The 16,020-nt window shown below is 39.2% G+C and overlaps 1 pseudogene; it reads right to left on the bottom strand.

Moving 5' to 3' along the window:
* Nucleotides 1-6,904: 6,904 nt before the first annotated feature.
* On the bottom strand, nt 6,905-14,807 carry LOC108490556 (annotated as a pseudogene).
* Between the last annotated feature and the right edge of the window lie 1,213 nt (nt 14,808-16,020).

The following is a 16,020-nucleotide window of genomic DNA, read 5'->3' on the forward strand; positions in this document are numbered from 1 at the left end:
GGGGTTGCCCAGTGGTTAAGAGCATTGGCTGCACTTGCAAAAGACCCATGTTCAATTTCCAGCACTCACATAGTGGCTAACAACCGTCTGTCACTCTAGTTCAAAGAGTTCCTACACCCTCTTTTTACCTCCTCTGAGACTGCACAACATGGATGCACTTACTTACATGCAGGCAATAAACTCATACACATAAAATAAAATGTTAAAATTTTAAGCTGATTTACCATTACGCTTAGCAGGAGTTAAGGAACACATCATAGTGGGAAGGAGACATGGAAAGTCAGCGTTCAAGGTACAGCAGTTTATATTCTGTTTAGCCAGTAGTTCTTTCTTGTATGTCACTGAGTACATTGTTTATGTTCAGCCTCATCTTCAAACACGGATGTTCAGGTACTATCTCATTTTCTAGCATAGGCAATAGACTTAAAATCACTCATATGCTTCAAATGTAGGAAATCAAATTGTATACTACCTGATCCAGTTTGGAACAAACGACTAAGCAAAATAATAGCCATGTTTTACTAAAATTCTTGGGTCCTTTATGCTCATTCTGTTATTCCATGCTTAAAGGAATGTATATTTAACACCATAATAGTAGCTGTAGGAAGCAGACAAGGATTCAGAATCTGTATAACTACCTCAAACAATTTAGGAAGCAACAGAACGTTGAAAATGAGGGCTTCTAGAGTTTTCTACCAGTGCTTGACAATTAAGTATTCATGAGGAAATGAATATTTCTTCCTTTCCACTAGAGAATATTTCAAACTCTGTGTTGCATGGCTTCTCTGTTTCAGCATGATGGTCAATGTGACTTCAAACTACTCCACAAAAGAGAAGAGTCTGTCAGATGTTTAGTCATCTCTCCCTAGAATAACATACAGGGGATATTTAGAGACTTAAACAGATACCTCACTTAAATAGTTAAATCTTGAATTCATCACTGGTTCTATAACTTGTTCTGTTGAAAATGTTTTAATTTTGCCCATGTATAACTTATCATTTAAGGTTACTGGTTCAATTTTATTTTTAGAGAGACAAGAAAACTTACTGCTTGTCAATTTGTTGTGGAATGCCTGTTTGTCATGATCACTGATGTTTTGTTTACTGTCAAAATGAGTACTCTTTATCCACTTCCTGCTCACAGATATTCTTATACCAATGCTTCATGTTTTTGCTGTTTCATTTAAAAATTAATTGCCTAATTCAAGGAAAAAAGTCTTCCAAAATTTACAATAAACAGTTTAAACTTTACACTTTACATATAGTTCTATATTTATTTGCTCATGGTAGAAAGAAATGATCAGTTCTTTTATCACAAAAGTTGCAAATGCTTTTCTTCTTAAATTGCTAACATATCGTTTTTTGACAAGCAAAGAACTGCACATGCACCAGAATGTTTCTGTGCTCTCAAGCGTTTTCTGTCAACCAGTCTCCATGAGCTGTTGAATTCAAGAGCTATAGAATAAACTTTTATTCATGTAAGATAATAGGATTTTATACTATACTTTTTTACCTTTATATTCTTTAAGGGAGAATTAAGATCCTTATTATACCAATATAAATATTGAGATATGATTGAAAAATTCTGGGGTCTGGAGAGAAAATTCAGTGGTTAAGAGCACTGCCTGGTACTATAGAGGACCCAGTTTTTGTTCTTAATGCTCACATGGCAGCTAACAACTGTTTCTAACTTGAGTTCCAGGGGATCCACTGTCCTCTTCTGGCTTCTGTTATCATTGCACAACAGGGGTATACTTACATACATGCAGGCAGAACACTCATACACATAAAGTAAAAGTAAAATAAAATAAATTTTAAAAAAAGTTCTTAAAAATGCCCTTCAGGTTTTATTTGGACTTGTGTAAATCCAGAAATTGATTGTGGCTACAGTTCACATCTCAGTTCTGAGTAGTCTGGTTCATGAGCACATTATTTCTATTTGTAAAAGAGTTATATTCCTTTTACTAGTAACATAATTTAATTAAACAATTGAAGGTGTTTCATTATGACATATTCATAGGTGTGTACATTGTATGTGGACCTTACATCTTCCATTGTAGGAATGATTTACAATGAAGGGAGAATCTGAACTAATGATTTTTATTTAACGTTGCACCAAAAAACTACTATTCATAATGTAAACAAGCTAACTAAGCCATGTACTCTAGTAGCTTGGGTTCCTGACCTTGATCCCTGCATATCCTAGACAGTCTTTCACCCAACATAGTGATGATGGGGGGTGCTTGAATCAGAATCTCAAAGCACTGAAAGTGGCATATTTGTATTTGTATTCTCATTGAGAGCAGTGAGACTTGAGAAGAATACTTGCTGTATCTACATGAATGAGAACTGAGAAGTATGGCTCTAGTAGCTTGGGTTCCTGACCTTGATCCCTGCATATCCCAGACAGTCCTTCACCCAACATAGTGATGATGGGGGGTGCTTGAATCAGAATCTCAAAGCACTGAAAGTGGCATATTTGTATTTGTATTCTCATTGAGAGCAGTGAGACTTGAGAAGAATACTTGCTGTATCTACATGAATGAGAACTGAGAAGTATGCTTCATCTATGTGCATTAGTTACTTTAGTCCTAGCTACCACAGGACAAGAGCCTCCGATAAGGGTGTATCCAAGCTAATGTTCCTCAATTCATCCCAGAGAGACTCTTTAAATGAAAGTGTGTGTGAGGCCTCATTTGGGAATGCAGTTCAATGAGAGATCTGAAGGAATGGGTATTTCTTTGCTTGAGTCCAATCATGGCCTTAACACTGAGTCAGGCTGATTCTGTATTCAGATATAACTGTAATGTGGCATAGTAATCCACACTCCATTTTTATCATAGTTACATTCTTGGCTTCCTTTTCATGTTATCTTTTGTCTTTCTCACTTTCCCCTAATAATCCAAGTATCTAATAGTTTCCATTTTATTTTCAAGTGCTTCCCTCCCCTCTATAAACCTCATATTTCTAGAAAGCAAGTGATACTTGTGTTTGATAAACTGTTTTTTCTCACTTAACATGATTATCTCTATTTGAATGATTTTTCTATAAACAACATAACTTTGCTATTTATGACAATAAATCTCTGTTGTATAAGTGAGTGGAGGAAAATCTTTTTCTGATGTTTATCTGGAGGGATAAATATCCATAATACATAAATAACTCAAAATTGAATGCCTTAGGAACAATTTAATACATACTAAATGGGAAAATGAAATAATTGGATATTTTTCAAATAAAGACTTAGAATAATGGTCAACATACACAGCCATTATGAAAATACAAGATATAATATATTGAGATTCCATTTCACTCTAGTCAAATGGCTACCTTCAAGCAAAACAGCAACAACAAACTTCGGCAAGGATATAAGAAAAAAAGGTAATACCTCCCGCTGATAGTAGTGTAGATTTGCCCAGCAACCATGAAAATTAGTATAGAAGTTCATTAAAAGCAAAAAGCAGAATTTCTATATGATCTGACTATGCCACTTTGTGTATACACCCAGAAGGATCAAATTAGGCTTACTGTAGTAATATTTACATGCATGTTTAATCACTGCATTGTTTATAGTATGTAAGTGTTAGAGTCAATAAAGTGACCTGTCAGCAGATGAATGGTAAAAACTATAAAATTCTTGACCTAAGATTTTCAAAATACATATCTGGCTCATATTTTTTAAACTTTATTCTTAAGTATTTTATAATGAGGATGCTATTGAAAATGAAATTCTAACTTCGATATATAATCATCATCCACTATATGAGTATATAATTAAGCAAGTTATTCATATTAATTGTATATTTGTGTATTGTATTTCAACAAGTCTAGAAAAAAGAGTAAAACTAAACAAACCAGTACTATTTTTAGCTAGTCACACAAGCTATACAACTTGAATTGTGGGCTGATTTTATATCCCTCAAGTTCAAATTATAATCCACATGGTGCACAAGATATGGTAAAATGTTATGAATTTAAAAAAATATGACTGCTTACAAACTTCAAAGGAATATAGAGGAATAAAATTTGCAAACATCCTAGAAATTGTGCTATTGGAAGTTCAGTTGTATTCACTACAGTTCTATTGTTGAAAATTTTGGGTAACATTTGATAGAATGTGTCATGTAAACTACTAATCAGACTGTAAAGGGATTAATACACCAACTGGACCAAAATTTAGAGGACACCTGTCTACATGAGAACTGGCTGCCTTTTATGGTGTATGGCAATCAAAGTCTTCTTATAGTGGGCTCTGTGAAGACTGTAGTTCCTTTTACAGTTAAAAAATTCAGAATCCAAAATAAGATTGGACTATTTTGTGCCCTTCAAATAAAGCAACTTATCCAAGCAATGTTTGAGCAAAGTGTTCTGGAAAAATTGATGATAGTGATGTATTGATGCATAGAAAATGATGATTATGTGAAGTGAGAATAACTTTGACATATTTAGGATTTGTGAAGGTAATCATAGAAATTTCTCATGTCTAAAAAGTATAACTGAGATATTTCTATATCATCCCTTTCAATGAATGTCTAGAGACAGTTATATAGTTATGGAAAAAGGTGAAGAAAAAGGAGCATGTGATTGATGCTCTAGATGCTGGAGGTAAAATAGTCTATGTCATTTACCTGCTAATTTTGGCCTCAAAATTTACCTTGATTATGCATCCAAGCCTTTTAAAATACTTCAATAATAGCATTTATTATAATCCTGAGGTTTAAGCAATGTGCTTCTCTGTAACATCTATAGACTTTAAGTCAGTTGTTTTCTTAGGAAATTTTAGCAAAGTTGATATTGAAATTCTAATATTCCCATGTAATTGGATAGAATATTTTTAATTTATTCATTGATGAAAAGGTAAGTTTCTTAAATGTGATATATTTATACACATCCATAGAGCAAAAATTTTGAACTTTGTCACATTTACCTCACAGATTTTTTTTTCAGATATGAGTCATTATGAGAAACTTATGGAGGGCATCATTGAAATAATACCAAGTAAGCATAAAATTAATATTAAGTCACAATAGTTTAACCAGTAAAGCTTCCTGATCACATAGAAAGGAAAATGTGACAAGAAAAGATCATGTGTTGTTTCATTGTATGACATTCTTTTTGATGGTACAGGCACTTTTCCTTACCCACTGTAAAAATGTGGACTTAAAAACACAGGTACACTCTCTTCTCTCATACAGAAACACTTGTGTATACTATATTTCTGAATTTAAAAGTCCAAATGACCAATAGAAAATACTGTAGTTAGCCAAATACAGTCAATGTATGAATAAATTACTAATCATAGCCAATGATCTTTTCCAACCTATAGTGTTGTGCCATAATATTCTAGAGTTTGACATATTTCGAGAAGTGATTATATTTTTCAAGTCATAAAATTTGACATACATAAAGAAAAGATCCTAGCACTAAAGTCAACTTCTGCTAAAGTTCCTAGTTATTATAAAGATATTTCTGTGAGATATAATATTTAAATCAAAAAATTATCTATAAAATTTGCTCATTTTGTTGAAAAAAGATAATGCTATGTAGAAAGAAACATCCAGACAAAAGAAATGATAGTACTGAACAGAAACGGGGTCATATTTCTTACCAGGTGTAAGAGTAAACTGTAACTGAAATATTAATGTGTCTCTAATAGACAAAAAATTGAAAATATTGAAGAGGCGGAGAGTAAATTGGCTATCATAGAATTTCTGAAAGGCCACTGGGAATTGCCATTTCACTGTATATGTATGTAAGAATGTATTCTAGAGATTTGAGGAGCACAAATTGACAAAGAACAGAAAACTATGCTTTTCACTGAATTCAATATTTGTTCCAGTGTTATTATTAGAAAAGATAAAAGATACAAAGACAAGTGAAACAGCACACAAATCTCTAGCTCAGTGAATATCTAGTGTCATGGATCACAAGAAAACCAATGTATGAGATTGGGTTATTTAAGAGGATAAACATGGACATAAGTCACTCACAATAAGAAACAAATTCTAAATGCATTTGGTCCATTGATTATAGATTTTTATAATCTTTCTGGAGAAGACAACGTCATGTGTATTTATGTGTAAGACATGGATTTGCAAACCTGAGACTGGGGATGGGAGCTACGGTAAGAAAGGCAGGGATAACACCCTGGAGAGGGGAGAAGTTTTACTGTACAGACACATTGAGTGGCATGGAAGGAGAAAATTGGGAAATGAGGACAAAAAATAAAACAAAAACAAAAACCAAAAAACAATAGGAGTTTTTGAATATGCCTTGTTGAAATTTCACATGTAAATCAAAGTAATCGCCCATCCTTATGAAATATTACATTGCCTTATTTCACAGCCACCATAATAATGGAGACTGTTATCATTACTACAAACTGAAAAATGCAACTTAATACTAATGGTGAGTATGTGGCCTCAATTGTCACAGGACAATTTATTTTTCTAATATAACGAGTTCTGATATTGTCAAGTCATAATTAGATCAGTTTTGGAACAGACCTGATTAAAAAGTGGGAAAACCAAAATATAAAGAAAATAGATTTCATGTAAGTTTTAGGACAGATGATTGATATGCTCAAAGATGTACTTTAACTTCTTTCTCACGGCAAGACTTGAACTCAGAACATCCCCCATAAATGTCTTGTATTCTGAAAAGACAGCTAAAGATGCTTTAAATGGTGCAGTTATTCATTTGTCAAACCCATCTACTCAGCTGTGAAACAAGTTGAGCCAGTTAAAATGTAAAATTAAAACTGAAAGGTGATAACTTGTTTCTTTGCCTCCTGTAACATGAGAGATAAATCAAACTCCCCCTCAAAAAGCATATTCTGATTCTGTGGCCTTCCAAATTACTGACTTGGAAACACAGGACAAATAAAAGTATAGACATTTCTCATTTATTGCAATTCTGACTGTGACATTCGAGACCACACCTTCCACATGGCACTTTTTGTCTCAATGTTTCCCAGAGTGTAGATGAGGGGATTCAGCATGGAGGTGATCACAGTGTAAAACATAGAGATTTCCTTATCCTTGATCTCACTTCCTGCAGGTAGAATGTACGTATAAATTCCAGGGACAAAAAACAAAATTACAACCATTATGTGAGAGCTACAAGTTGAGAGAGGTTTGTGACTGCTGGTTGATAATCATGACCTGAGATTATACAAAATTACAATGTAAGAAGTTACTAACACAAAAAAGATTGCAGCTGCCACCATTCCAGAATTGGCAATCACTAAGGTGCTAACAAGACCAATGTCTTTGCAGACCAGTTTCAAAAGAGGCTTGACACTGCACAGGTAGTGCGGTTGGGACCACAGAAAGGCAGACTGAGCACCATGAGCAGCAAAGCCAGAGTGCTAGAACCCCACACCCCAGGCCGTGGCAATCAGCAGGTCAGACCTCTTCCGGCTCATGATGATCATGTAATGCAGGGGCTTGACAATGGCAACGTTGTGGTTGCCTGCTGTTGCTGCTCTCCTTCAGCTATGGCCTCTCTCCTGCTCTCTCACTTCCTCTGATCAGTCATCTCATCTGGACCCCAGGGCTGGTGAGGAGTCTGCACCAGCGTCGCTGCATTCAGATGCAGGAGACCAGGTTCAGTGACACAGATCTGCTTTATTGCAGGAAAGTATGGGCTTATATAAGGGTAATAGTCCAATCATAACACAGCGCATGGGATCCCTTATTAGCATGGCAGATTAGTATCCTGTTACAATCTAGCAGGCCAGATGCCCTATTATCATGATAAGTTTCTCTAAGTTTCAGGTTCCTGGAAAGCATGTGACTTACACAGTTTTCTCTATGATAAGAAACAGGAAGCACTGCATTCCAGCATGACAGGTATGTAAGGCAAAAGGCAAAACTGGTCACAAGATTTTCCACAACATCTCCCCCTATTTTTTTCATTTTTAAGAGTGAGGCACAGTTCAGAATATATAGCATACTGATATCAGTCCAGGGGCTGTATGGGGTGGGTTTTTTCTGTTGTGCATTAAGGCAGGTAGAATGGCTTGGGAAGCAAGGGAATGATCCCTTATTGTGGGCCCCACCCTCAAGATGGCAAGTTCTCTCAAAAGCAGGCTGGGTCAACTCCATGCCAACCAGTGGGAATCAAGGTTCTTTGTGTCAGCATTGTTGTTCCCACCTCAAGGGTCACCCAGCATTATGGACTATGCCTGTCTTAGGTTGTCCCATCTTTTGGGATCTTACCCATCATTGATTACCAGCCCTCGAAGGGTGAGTCTCTTGGTATGGTCCAGCAGAGGGAGAGGCATTATATCAAGCTTTGGCCCATGCAAAGGCCTCTTAAGGGGCTAAGAATTCAATAAAAGCCAATGGAGTGGGGTTGTCCCATCTGGGGTAATGATGGGGAGTAGGGAGTGGCAAGTACTATGCATCAGTCTCACAGTCTGCCAACAGGAGTATACATCGCAAGGTGTTTCCTGTGGCTCCGGCAGTCAGGCTGTTGTCTCAGGTCCATTGCACGGTTGTTCCATAAGATTTTACACCTATGCTCAAGCCTATTTCTCATATCTCTATTATTATATAGTGATATAGGTTGGTAAGGGCAAGGAACAGCAGGTCCTTGTTTGCAGAGACATGCATGGCAAGATCTGGTGGGGCAACAGCAAACTGAACCAGAGAAATATGAGTTTTGACAAAATTATCAAGACCCTTAACAATGCAGGGTCCAAAAATCAGGAGTTAGGAGTAATGATGGCACACATAATAAGGAAAATAGATAAAGGTTTTCCTCTGGATTGAGGATTTAGCTTAGCTAATGTCTCTGTTTGTGGAGAGAGATGTTTGAGGTCTCCCAAGGTTGGTGGCTTTCGTGGTCTGCGACATTGGATCAGTCCTCAGTGGTTGAGAGGTACACTGCTTCCTCCAGGGTCAGGGCTGCCATCTCTGGGGTTGGTGGTTGTGGAGGGAGGTTTTCCGTCACAGGGAATTCTGATGTTCCGGGCTGGGAGCCAGATGGGGGCTGGAACATTGCCTGGAAAGACACAAGCATAGTCTCGCCCTTGTGTTAATAATAGGTGAGGACCTTTCCATTCACTTGTGAGAGGGTCCTTCCATCTCAACATGGAGGCAGGTGTGGGCTGAGTGAATGTCCCCTAATGCTTTATTGCTGGTGGGAGGCCATTGGAGTCAAATTTTAGAAAATTTAATACAAATAGAGCTTGTTGTATAACAAAATTGGGGTCCTTATAGCAGGGGCCTTTATCATTGTCTTCCCCTATTTTCTGTATTTGTTTAATGAGTGTTTAGTGGGAACATTCAACAATCCCTTAACCCTGAGGATTGTAAGGGATACCAGTTATATGCCTAATATTCCACTCAGAGCAAAAATGGCTGAAGGTAGCAGAAACATAACAAGGACCATTATCTGTTTTTATTTACCATGGAATTCCCATAAGGACCATGGCATATTTGGCAGTCCTTATGGCATGAGAAGCCATCTCACCAGAGCAGGCCAACGCAAAATGGACATTGGAATAAATGTCAATAATATGATGGCTATACTTGAGCTTGCCAAAAGGAGAAAAATGAATGATGTCTATTTGCCATATCTTGTTGGGGCCAAGGCCTCTAGGGAGAGTTCTGGTGGGTTGTAATGGTCCCAGAGGTAGAAGAAGGGGCATAAGAGGAGCAGGGACAGACAGACCAAATTCTTACAGCTCTGAATTGGTAGAGTGGGTAGAAGCCTATGTATAGCTTGGGGAGAAAGATGAAAATGGGCATGTAAATCTCCAGCTTGTTAAATTATGGTGGAGTCTAGGGTGGCGCTAAGGACCAGTTTGTCAATGGCAGCATTGCCCTCTGCCAGAAGCCCCAGGAGATTGGTATGTGAGTGTAAGTGTTGAATATACCAAGGGGCAGAGTGCTGCTTGTGTAATAGTTGTAATGAGGAGAGCAACAAATCAAGGGACTCTGGTGGGGCCAGAAAGTTGCAAAGGCCAGATGTTGTAGAGTCTGAACTATATAAGCACTGCCAGGAAAAATATTACAGGCAGTTGTAGGGAGATCCTGAAAGACCTGTAACATGGCTGAGAGCTCTCTGAGCTGTACAGATCCCTGGAAAGGGAAAACCTTATGTGAGGAGAGGTGTCCTTCCTGGTAAATTACATAACCAAATTTGTATTTACTAGAATCAGTAAAGATTAGGGGAGCCTTAGGAAATGGGTTACACTTTGGGAATGCCTGGGGAAATAGGGACGGGGAAGCTGTCTTATTCCTTGAAGGAGTTTATGTTTAGGATAATGATTGCCATATTTCCCTGATAGACTAGTTGGAGAGTTTGGAAGCTAGGGTTGTCAAGGAGCAATGACTGGAGCATGTGAAGTGGAAGGGGAAGAACCAATGATTCAGGTTCACAGCCATACAGAAAGCTGGAGGTTTAAGGGTGGACAGGTTTAAGGGCTACCATAGCCCATGCCTCAATAGCCGGGGTGACCTTGTGAAGTTGACCCCATGAAGAGTGGATCCATATCAGGGGGTCCTGGGTCTGCCAGAGCACTCCCAAAGGGGTGTTTTTAGTAGGAATAACTAGTACTTGGTTTGGCAACTTTTGCTGTATCCTATTTACAAATGCTTGGGACAGGTGACAATTGATCGTTGTGAAAACACGTTGTGCCTCTGGAGAGAACTTGCAGGGAATGGAGACCATATCAGTCCCATGTAAGAGGTCAAAGAGTGGTGTAAGCTCTTCTGTAGAAATGGGTAAGAAGCCCCGTATCCAATTGATGTTGCTATAGAGGGTCTGGGCCTCTGTCTGAAAGGGTAACTTCATCTGGTAAGGTAAGAACAGGAGCTATGGGCCAGATGATATCTTGAATAGAGTGGCCCAAAAAGATATAAGGGGCATGTAACTGTACTTTTTCTGCTACAATGTAAGACCTAATGCCTGGAGTTGGTTTTGAGTTTTTGAAAAGCTCCTTGTAAGATCTTAGGATCCTTATGGGTGATAAGAATGTCATCCACATAATGTAAAATATAAACCTCAGTCAGCAAAGGTCTGCAGGCATGGGCCACATAATATTGGCATATAGTAGGACTGTTTTTCATGCCCTGAGGCAAAACCTTCCATTGATAGCATTGAACTGGAAGGTTATGGTTAGTGGCAGGGATAGAGAAGGCAAAATAGGGATTATCATCATGAAGAGGAATATAGAAGAAACCATCCTTAATATCTATTATAATAATTGCACATTCTTCAGGACTAACAGTAGGGTGAGGCACTCCTGGTTGAAGGGTCCCTAAAGGCTTCATATGCTTATTAATAGCCCTTAAATCATGTAAAAGTCTCCATTTTCCTGATTTCTTTTTTATTAGAAAAATAGAATTATGAGGACTAAGGGAGGACTCTATATGACCCAAGGATAACTGTTCCTGGACCAAGGAAATCAAATGAGCTAATTTATGTGAAACAAGAGGCCACTGCTCCACCCATATGGAAGCTTTAGTGTCCCACATTAGTTTGATGGGGGGACCTTGGGCAGCGGAGCAGTGGCTGTTAGAATTGGGGGTAAGGGTGGGGGGCATTACCTAACCGCTGGTCTACAATGCAGTCATCATAAAAGGCTGTATCATTGGTAGTTAGAACAACCTCCATATTGTGGAAGATAACTCTCCCCCACAGGATATGGAGTAGTCCTGCAGCTAGGAGGGGTTTAATTGCTCCTGTATTGCCTTCTGGGTCAGTCCAGACCACAGGACGTTGGACCTGTAAAGTAATTCATAAGCCCCCAACACCTTGTATAGGGGGTCCAGGCATACGGTGCCAATGAGACAAGGCTTCTTCCTGTCTGATTACAGTAATATCGGCCCCTGTATCAATTAGGCCTTTAAACTTTTGGCCATTTAGGGAAAGTTGCATCCTAGGCTTATGCAAATCAATAGGTATCATCCTTTGGACATGGGCGGGTGTATTCCCTTACTTTCTCTCTTTGGGGCAGGGTTGAGAGGTGCCCTGTTGCCCACTTAAAAGCACCTTTTGTATGGGCTTACCAACTGCATCCACCTTACACCTGCATTCTCTTGCCCAATGAAAGCCTTTGCGGCATCTCAGGCATTTTGAAGGGGGAACCTGGCTCCTTTTGGCCTCTTTCATAATCTTATTAGGACAGGTACATGACCAATGGCCCTGTTCCCCAAAGGTCCAACATTTGCCTTTGTCCATCTCGGCCTATGGCTGATGAGCAGCCAGTGCTTCAGCAAGTGCCACAGCATGGGCCCGAGCAGTCCCCACATCTTGGCAGGCCAGAATCCATTCAGAGACATCCTTGTGTTTAATGGGTCCTATGGCAAGGTGACACTCGGTAGAGCAGCCTTCATATACAAGATCCTTGAGCAAGGCATCCACAACTCCAATGACTGATCTTTCAATTTTTGCTTTGTTGACATCTCTCAACAAAATCAGAGAAAGACTCACCTGGTTTTTGTATCAATTTGGTTAATTTGGTATCACCGCAAGTCGGCATACTTCAAAAAGCACGAAGTGCACAAAGCCGTACTTGTTCAAAGTAGTGGGGAGGTCCCTGTGCCTGAGTTTGAGGGTCTCAAAATTGCCATGTCCTACTAGAGCATCAGTTCCAATGTTTTGGACGTTGGCATTTCTATTGCGCTCTGCCTGTTTTTCACATTCATCTTGGTAAGCAGCTTTCCATAAAAGGAAATTGCCTCCCTGTAAGCAGGCACGGGAGATATTCTGCCAAACATAGGGGGTATTGGCTGAATGACTGATTGTATCTAATAACTGACAAAACCAGGGGGAGTGAATGCCATCCTCAACTGCTGCCTTGCTAAGCTTCCTTAAGGTATTATGAGAATATGGATTCCAGACATTGGGGTTCTATTGTCCCTGATTGACAGTAACTGGGAAGAACTATGGAAAATCTACCATTGTATCTTAGAAGAGGGGCCTAGGCCGGAGGGGCTTCTAGCCCTCCTCTGGGAGGGAGGGGTAGATGGACTGGGGGGGAACTTCTTTAAAGCTAGTGCAAGATGGCAGGAAGTAGCCATTGCCCTGTAATGGTGGAGTGGAGGCTGCCTTAACTTCCCATTTTTCATCAAAGCCAATACAAGATGGTGGAGGGTAGCCACTGCCCAGTAATGGCGGGGCAGGGAATCTTGACTTCCTGTTTTTCATTAGGGGAGCTCTCAAACTCCAATTCCTAATTTTTTATATCATCATAAACAGTCATAGTTTCATCAGAACAAGAATCCGTTAGTTTTGTTTTAACTGGAAATGCCTGGGACAGGCTGTCCCCAGGATCCTATTGCTGTATTTGCTCATCTCTCTCCTTTAACAGGAAATTGTCCTGTTCAGGGGCTTCAGGGGAAAACCCCCCTGAAGGGAGGCCAGAATGGCTGTCACAATAGGGTAGAACAGCCCAGACTGTGGGCATCCCTCCCTGACTTCTGTATGGGGGGCCAAGAATAAAATGCAAGCCCGTTGTTCAAGATCCCAGCAACAAGAATCTGTAAACCAGGGGGCAAGAGCTAGCACTTCATCTAAAACCTTAGATACATCCTTTCCTTTTACCTTAATACACCTACTCCTGAGGAGAGGAACCAGTGCAGCAGCACAGGGGCTGGCAGCAGCTGGATGACTATTCCCCATTCTAGAGGTCACTCACCCTGCAAGATGTACCCAAAGGTACTCAGGAACTATTCAAAGAGATGATCAGCGAAGACAGGAGTGGCACGCCCAACCGAAGATCACGAGCCTGAAGAAAAAGCAGAACCCAAGGTGTTACTACTCAGAGTGTTACAGCTCTGTGGGGAGGGGGGGTCCCAGACCCATGTTTGGGCTCCAGGTGTGATCACTGGCTGTGGCTGCTCTCCTCCAGCTATGGCCACTCTCCTGCTCTCTCAGTTCCTCCAATCAGACCTGAAGAAAAAGCAGAATCCAAGGTGTTACTACTCAGAGTGTTACAGCTCTGTGGGGAGGGGGGGGTCCCAGACCCATGTTTGGGCTCCAGGTGTGATCACTGGCTGTGGCTGCTCTCCTCCAGCTATGGCCACTCTCCTGCTCTCTCAGTTCCTCCAATCAGTTGTCCAGTCCTGACCCCAGGGCTGGTGAGGAGTCTGTACCAGCATTGCTGCATTCAGATTCAGGAGACCAGGTTCAGTGACACAGATCTGCTTTATTGCAGGAAAGTATGGGCTTATGTAAGGGTAATAGTCCAATCATAACACAGCATATGGGATCCCTTATTAGCATGGCAGACTAGTATCCTATTACAATCTAGCAGGCCGGATGCCCTATTATCATGATAAGTTTCAGATTCTCTAAGTTTCGGATTCCTGGAAACCATGTGACTTACATAGTTTTCCCTATGATAAGAAACAGGAAGCACTGCATTCCAGCATGACAGGTATGTAAGGCAAAAGGCAAAATGAGTCACACGATTTTCTACAACACAACCTAATGGTCCAAAGCCATGGATACCACGATGAAGATTTCACACCTGCCAGCCAGTTGGTGGTGAAGAGCTGGGCCATGCACTGATTATAGGAAATTGTTTTTGTTATTGCAACCAAGTCCTGGATGAGCCTGGGAACCACAGTTGAGGTATAGCAGAGGTCCATGAGGGAAAGGCAGTCCAGAAAGTAATACATCGGTTGTTCGATTAGGTAGCTGCAGTTGATTGTGAACACAACGATGGCATTCCCTCCTAAGACTGCCAGGTAACAAAGCAGGAACAAGAGAACAAACAGCAGCTCTATTCACCAATTTTCCCAAAGTCCCATAAAAACAAACTCTGTGACATTTTTCTGATTTCCCATGAAGTAAAGCTGAGTACATAACATACAGCAAAAAGTTCACTCATCTGAAATTAAGCAGAAAAGAATGCAACTGCAGTAGCATGCTTAAATTCAGAGACATTTATATATTAAAACTGATTTAGACCATATTAGGTTTTTGTCATGTTTAGTCTTACAAGCCCACTTAGCTTACATCATATCTAAATATTTTTACTTAAACTCTATTTTATTTCTTAAACATTTAAAAATTTTGTACATTCACCTAATTCACAAAAGATTTATATCATTTCTGAAACTATTTTTAAATGTATAGAAATAAAGGAGTAGGAGGTGTTATGTAATTTCAACAAATTATTAGGATATTAAATAGTAGACCCAAGATATGAGCTTGTATATAATGGTTGACTCCATGTTAGAAGCTAATCCAATTTGCACACCAAATGTAATTCCAACTTTTCTCCCTGGTTATAAATAAAATAGGCACTTCCTTCAACTCTGGTATTAACTGTGTTGTATTAAAGTCTCTCCCTTTCTCTATGCTATTTATAATTTGTCTACAGAACCCCAATATCATTTCATATAGTCAGTGATATTAATATTTATTATTGAATAAAGTCAAGGATTTTAATAATAGCAGAAATACAACTTGAATTACTTTTAAATGTTTGAGTGCATCTCTTCTCTGTAGTCTGTTTGATTAAAACTGAAGTCATGACTCTTCTTTCCAGCAGCATATATATTGAAAAGTAGCCAGCAAGGAGTTGTCTGACAACTTAATTATAGCTTGGTTTCTCTGTTTTGCCCATATTCTAGTAAAAAGGCACCATGCTCATGCAGTCAATCTTAAACTCCATGAATAATACAACAAAACATTAATTCAGGATGGGAATGTGCTGAGAAAAAGGGGGTCAGCAGGAATAGACACATTAGAGATGGTGCTGACGTATTCTTTCAACTTCAGAAACAGCAAACTTTGTAATGGGAATATATTCACTTAATTATCTGATCATTGCTACTTATTAAATATCCATGATTTATGACTATAATTTTGATTTTCCTACCATATATTCATCACCAAAGCCCAGTGTGGTATACATAAATATAAAGCTGGTCTTTGCTTTCAAATAAAGATACTATAACTTAAGGTTATCCAAGTGCTGAGAGGAAGGTCTCTAATGATGCTGTGTGTATACACACATTTTTACTATGTTTAGTTATCTAGCAACACAAGTAA

The sequence above is a fragment of the Nannospalax galili genome, unplaced genomic scaffold, assembly GCF_000622305.1.
Source record: "Nannospalax galili isolate Female #2095 unplaced genomic scaffold, S.galili_v1.0 scaffold593, whole genome shotgun sequence".
In the NCBI taxonomy this organism is placed as follows: Eukaryota; Metazoa; Chordata; class Mammalia; order Rodentia; family Spalacidae; genus Nannospalax; species Nannospalax galili.